The sequence below is a fragment of the Carcharodon carcharias genome, chromosome 20, assembly GCF_017639515.1.
Source record: "Carcharodon carcharias isolate sCarCar2 chromosome 20, sCarCar2.pri, whole genome shotgun sequence".
In the NCBI taxonomy this organism is placed as follows: Eukaryota; Metazoa; Chordata; class Chondrichthyes; order Lamniformes; family Lamnidae; genus Carcharodon; species Carcharodon carcharias.
In genome coordinates this window covers 105,350,335-105,357,345 of record NC_054486.1, presented here as the reverse complement: position 1 = coordinate 105,357,345, position 7,011 = coordinate 105,350,335, and positions in this window count along the sequence as shown.

Genomic DNA, 7,011 nt, shown 5'->3' with positions numbered 1-7,011 from the left:
CTCCATCTCTCCTTCCCTCCCTCCCTCCCCCTCTCCCCTCCCTCCCCTCTCTCCTCTTTCCCCCTCTCTCCTCCCTCCCCCTCCCTCCCTCTCTCCCCCTCCCTCCATCTCTCCTTCCCTCCCTCCCTCCCTCTCTCCCCCTCCCTCCCTCTCTTTCTCCCCCTCTCTCCTCCCTCCCTACTCCCTCTCTCCCCCTCCCTCCCTTTCTCCCTCCTCTCTCTCTCTCTCCCCATCCCTCTCTCACTCCCTCTCTAATAGAAGCATAGAAAATAGAAGCTGAAGTAGGTCATTCAGCCCTTCAAGCCTGCTCTGCCATTCAATATGATCATGGCTGATCCTCTATCTCAACGCCGTACTCCCACTCTCTCCCCAAACCCTTTGACACCTTTAGAGTTCGGAAATCTGTCCATTTCCTTCATAAATATCCAGTGACTTGGCCTCCACAGCCATCTGTGGTAGAGAATTCCACAGGTTCACCACCCTCTGAGTGAAGAAGTTTCTCCTCATCTCAGTCTTAAATGGTCTGTATCCTGAGATTGTGACCTGTGGAAAGCATTTGAACAGTTAGGAGCTAAATTAAAAAGCAGAACCTCCAAGGTAATAATCTCGGGATTACTACCTGAGCCATGGGCAAACTGGCTTAGGGGTAAATAAAGTCAAGGAGTTAAATGCGTGGCTCAGAGATTGGTGTGGGAGGAAGGGGTTTCAGTTCTTGGGGCGCTGGCATCAGTACTGGGGTAGGAGGGAGCTGTTCTGGTGGGACTGAACTGTGCTGGGACCAATGACCTGGTGAATTGAATAACTAGGAGTGTAGAGAGAGCTTTAAACTAAATAGAAGGGGGGAGGGTTCTGGAGAGGGGATACATAGACTTACAATGCACATGGTAGTCAGAATAAAATAAATGAATTAATGGCACAAATAGAGGTTAATGGATATGATCTTATAGCCATTACGGAGATATGGTTACAAGGAAATCAAAGCCGGGAACAAAATATTCAGGGGTATGTGACTTTTCAAAAGGACAGCAGAAAGGAAAGGGTGGTGGGATAGCTTTGTTAGTACGAGATGGAATAAGTATGATAGCAAGAAATGATCTTGGATCGGAAGATGTAGAATCCATATGGGTGGAGGTAAGAAGTAATGAGGGGAAGCAGACACTGGTGGGGTGGGAGGATTCTATAGGCCCCTTGACAGTAGCTATACTGTTGGACAGAGAATAAATCAGGAGATAATGAGGGCATGTAAAAAAGGCAGTACATTAATCATGGATGACTTTAATCTTCAAGTAGATTGGGATCAGGCTATTCTGGGTCTGGTAATGTGTAATGAGCAGGTTTAATAAATAATCTCAGAGTAAACGATCCCCTAGGAAACAGTGACCATAGCATGGTAGAATTTAGCATTCAGTTTGAAAGTGAGAAACTTGGGTCAGAAACAATTGTGCTAAACTTCTTTAGAGCTTCTTTAAATATATAAAAAGGAAGAGAGAGGCCAAAGTGAACATAAGCCCCTTAGAAAATGAGGCTAAGGAAGTAATAATGGGGAACCAGGAAATGGCAGAGTTGTTGAATAAATACTTTACTTCAGTCTTCACGGTAGAATATATTAATAGCATTCCAAAAATACTAAATAATCAAGGGGCAAAGGGGGTTGGGGGGGAGGAGGAAATAAATGCAATAACTATCACTAGAGAAAAAGTACTAAGGAAACTAATGGGGCTAAAGGCCGATAAGTCCCCTGGACCTGATGGGTTGCATCCTAGGATATTAAAGAAATTAGCTACAGAGATAGTGGATGCACTGGCAGTAATCTTCCTAGAACACTTAGGTTCTGGAAACGTCCAGGGGATTAGAGAACAGCCAATGTAACACCCTTATTCAAAAAGGGAGGGAGACAAACAACAGGTAACTATAGGCCAGATAGCTTGACATCTGTCATTGGGAAGTTGTTGGAGTCCATTATAAAGGATGTAATAGCAGAGCATTTAGAAATACATAATCTAATCAAGCAGAGTCAGCTTGACTTCATGAAGGGGAAATCATGCCTAACAAATTTATTAGAATTCTTTGAAAAGGTAACAAGCAGGATAGATAAAGGGGAACCAGTAGATGTAATATATTTGGATTTACAAAAAGTGTTTGATAAGATACCGCACGTAAGGCTACTTAATAATGAGAGGCCATGGTCTTGCGGGTAGTATATTAGTATGGATAGAGGACTGGCTAACTGATGGAAGACAGAGTTGGGATAAGGGGACCATTTTCAGGATGGCAACCTGTAACTAGTGGAGTGCCACAGGGATCAGTGCTGGGGCCTCAATTATTTACAATATATATTAATGACTTGGATGAGGGAAGAGAATATACTATTGCCAAGTTTGCAGATGACACAAAAACAGGTGGGAAGGCAAGTGGGGAGGATGACACAAGGAGTCTACAGAGGGATATAGACAGGTTAAGTGAGTGGGCAAAAATTTGGCAGATGGAATATAATGTGGGAAAATGTGAGGTTATACACTTCGGCAGGAAGAATAGAGGAGCTGACTATTATTTAAATGTAGAAAGACTGCAGAAAGCTGCAGCACAGAGGGATTTGGGAGTCCTCATGCATGAATCTCAAAAAGCTAACAAACAAGTTCAACAGGCAATAGGGAAGGCAAATGGAATGTTGGCCTTTATTTCAAAGGGAATGGAATATAAAAATAGGGCAGTCTTACTAAAACTATACAAGGCACTAGTTAGACCACACCTAGAATGTTGTGAACAATTTTGGTCCCCTTATCTAAGGAAAAATACACTGACATTGGAGGCAGTCCAGAGAAGGTTCACTGGGTTGATCCTGCAGATATAGGGATGTTTTTATGAGAGGTTGGGTTTGTACTCATTGAAGTTTAGAAGAATGAGAGGTGACCTAATTGAAACATATAAGATTCTTAGGGGGCTTGACAGGGTAGATGTTGAGAGGTTGTTTCCCCTTGTGGGAGAGTCTAGGACCAGATGGCATAATCTCAGAGTAAGGGGGCAGATGAGGAGGAATTTCTTCTCAGAGGGTAGTCAATCTGTGGAATTCTTTACCGCAGTGGGCTGTAGAGGCTGGGTCGTTAAGTATATTCAAGGCTGAGACAGACAGATGTTTAATCAGTAAGAGAATCAAGGATTATGGGGAAAAAGCAGGAAAGTGTTGAGGATTACCAGATCAGCCATGATCTCATTGAATGGCGGAGCAGACTCGATGGGCCGAATGGCCTATTTCTGCTCCTACGTCTTATGGATCCCTTGTTCTAGAGCCCCAGCCAGAGGAAATATCATCCCTGCATCCAGTCTGTCTAGCCCTGTCAGAATTATATATGTTTCAATGAGATATCCTTTCATTCTTCTGAACTCCAGTGAATACAGGCCTAGTCGGCCCAATCTCTCCCCATACGACAATCCTGCCATCCCAGGGATCAATCTGGTGAACCTTCGCTGCACTCCCTCTATGGCAAGTATATCCTTTCTTAGGTAAAGAGACTAAAACTACACACAACACTCTAGGATAAAAGCAAGATATCACGGATGCTGGAAGTCTGCAACAAAAATAAAAAAATGCTGGAAAAACTCAGCAGGTCTGACAGCATCTGTGGAGAGAAAGACAGAGTTAACGATTCGAGTCCGTATGACTCTTCTTCAGAGCTAAAGGGAAGTAGAAATGTGGTGAAGTATATACTGTTTAAAGGGGGGTTGGAACAGGTGATGCTGAATAGCAAGCCAGTGATAGGTGGAGGCAAAGGAGAGATTGCGAAAGAAGTCGTAAACAAAAGGTCAAAGGGTTGTTAATAGTGGTGGTGCTGGATACAGGAGGTGCTAATGGTGACATTGAGAGTGGAAAGCAGAATGTGATAACGGCAGGACCAGGGTAAGCACTCTGGAAAGTGACAGATGGCCCTAGTGGGGGGAGGAGACGATGGTGGGAAAAAGGATCGGAAAGGCTAAAAGCTGGGGATAAAACAATGAATAAAAATGGAAATAAATTTTAAAAATAATAATGAAAATAAGCAGGGGGAAAATAAATAAATTAAAATTTAAAAATGCAAATGAATGTAGCAAAAAGGGAGGGATCAAAAAGGGGTGGGGATGGAGGAGAGAGTTCATGGTCTGAAATTGTTGAACTCAATGTTAAGTCCCGAAGGCTGTAAAGTGCCTAATTGGAAGATGAGGTGCTGTTCCTCCAGTTTGCATTGGGCTTCACTGGAGCAATGCAGCAAGCCAAGGACGGACATGTGGGCAAGAGAGCGGGGCGGAGTGTTGAAATGGCAAGCGACAGGAAGGTCTGGGTCATGCTTGCAGACAGATCGAAGGTGTTCTGCAAAGCGGTCACCCAGTCTGCGTTTGGTCTCTACATTGGAGAAACCAAACGCAGACTGGGTGACCGCTTTGTACAACACCTTCGGTCTGTCTGCAAGCATGACCCAGACCTCCCCGCCGCTTGCCATTTCAACACTCCACCCTGCTCTCCTGCCCACATGTCTGTCCTTGGCTTGCTGCATTGTTCCAGTGAAGCCCAACGCAAACTGGAGGAACAACACCTCATCTTCCAACTAGGCACTTTACAGCCTTCTGGACTGAATATTGAATTCAACAACTTCAGACTATGAACTCTCTCCTCCATCCCCACCCCCTTTCCAATCCCCTTCTTTTCTCTATACTCATTTTTATTTATAAATTATTTTTTTCCTTAATTATTTTCACCATTATTATTTTTTAAATTCATTTCCATTTTTATTCATTGTTTTATCCCCAGTTTTTAGCCTTTTAGATCTTTTTTCTCACCTCCGTCCCCTCCCCATGCCCCACCCCCACTAGAACCATCTGTCACTTGCTCATTCTGCTTTCCACTCTTAATGTCACCATTAGCACCTCCTTTAGTCACTATTAACAACCCTTTGACCTTTTTGTTTATGACATCTTTCGCAATCTCTCCTTTGCTTCCACCTATCACTGGCCTTCTATCCAGCATCACCTGTTCCGCCCACATTAAACAGTATATATTTCATCACATTTCTACTGCTCTTTAGCTCTGAAGAAGAGTCATACGGACTCGAAATGTTAACTCTGTTTCTCTCTCCACAGATGCTGTCAGACCTGCTGAGTTTTTCTAGCATTTTTTGTTTTTGTCTCACAATACTCCAGGTGTAGTCTCACCAAGGCCCCGTACAGCTGCAGTAAGACATCCTTGCTCCTGCACTCAAGTCCTCTCACAATGAAGGCCAACATACCATTTGCCTTCCTAACTGCTTGCTGCATCTGCATGCTTGCTTTCAGTGATTGGTGTACAAGGACACCCAGGTCCCGTTGTATATCAACATTTCCCAATCTATCACCATTTAAATAATATCCTACCATTCTGTTTTTCCTACCAGAAGTGGATAACTTCACACTTGTCCATGTTATACTGCATCTGCCATATATTTGCCCACTCACTCCTACTTGTCTAAATCGCCTTGAGGCCTCTGAACATCCTCCTCACCATTCACATTCCCACCAAGCTTTGTGTTGTACATTTGGTTCCCTCATCCAAACCATTGATATATACTGTGAATAGCTGAGGCCCAAGCACTGATTCCTGCAGTACCCCACTAGTCACCGCTGTCTACCCCCTCTCTTCTCTATCCCTCCTCCCCTCTCTCTCCATTCTCCCATTACTCTCTCTCTCCCCCTGCCCTCTCCCTCTCTTCAAACCTCTTTCCTCTTTGCCCCTTGTCCCTCTCCCCCTTTCTCCCCCATTTATTCCTACTCTCTGTTTCCTGTCTGCTAAACAATTCTCAATCCATGCCAATATATTACCTCCAATCCCGTATGCTTTAGTTTTACACACTAACTTCTTATGTGGGACTTCATCAAAAGCTCTCACTCCTTCACTCCATCTCTCTCTCCCCCTCCCTCCCACTCTCCTTCCCTCCCCCTCCTCCCCACCATCTCCCTTCCCTACCCTGATCCCGCCATCCTCCCTGCCCTCTCCCTCCCACCTCCCTCCCCCACCCTGTCCTTCCCTCCCCCTCCTACCTCCCTCCCCACATCCCTCCCTCCTCCATCCATCTCTCCCTCCGTCCCTTCCTTCATTTGGTTTTGTGGAACCAGACAGTTAAAGCTGGGACATTAATAATAATGCAAACAGCTTCATTATCTTCAATACTCGGAGATTTTAGGTTAATCTTTGGGTCAGAATTATTGGTTGATTTTTTCATTTGTTAAATTGAAAGAAACACACCTGTAATTTTTGTCACCCCAACAGGTGGGGATGATAAACACGACATTAAACATGGGCCATTTCAAATTGGGACTTAATTAAACTCCTGGAAACCATCTACAATTTCACCTGACTCATCCCTGCAGTTTCTAATCCAGGGAAACAAACTCCAGTATCTCATCATCTTTGACAGCTTCACGTCTCACTCCTGTCCTATCCCTTACATTATCTCCCTCTCCCTTCCCCCCCTCTCCATCCCTCCTCCCCTCTCTCTCCATTCTCCCATTACTCTCTCTCCCCCTGCCCTCTCCCTCCCTCCTCTCTCCCTTCAAACCTCTTTCCTCTCTGCCCCTTGTCCCTCTCCCCCTTCCTCTCTGCACCTCCTCACCTCTCACTTCATTTCCTCACCTCTTACTTGCTCTGTCTCCTCTCCCACCTCTATATCCCTCTCCCTCACTCCCCTCTCCGCACACTTTTGTCCCTCCCTCTTGGTCCTCTCAAGTCCTCCCTCCTCTCTCTGTCCCCATCCCTTTCTCTCCTCCCTCCTTTCCCTGCTCTCACACCACCTCCCTCCCGCTGTTGAAGTGAGTGTAGCTTCTTCGTGTCATTTACAGCCTGCATTTCACCACCAGTCAAGAATCTGTGTCCTTGATGATGTAAAGAGGTGAACATTGCAGAGGTCAAGGGCTGGGGGACAAAAATGGCAAGAAATGAGGTAAGTCTACAGTTAACAATGGTGATTTAGAGACTGCGCAGGGAGGAGGCAGATAAAATATAGGGGGAGG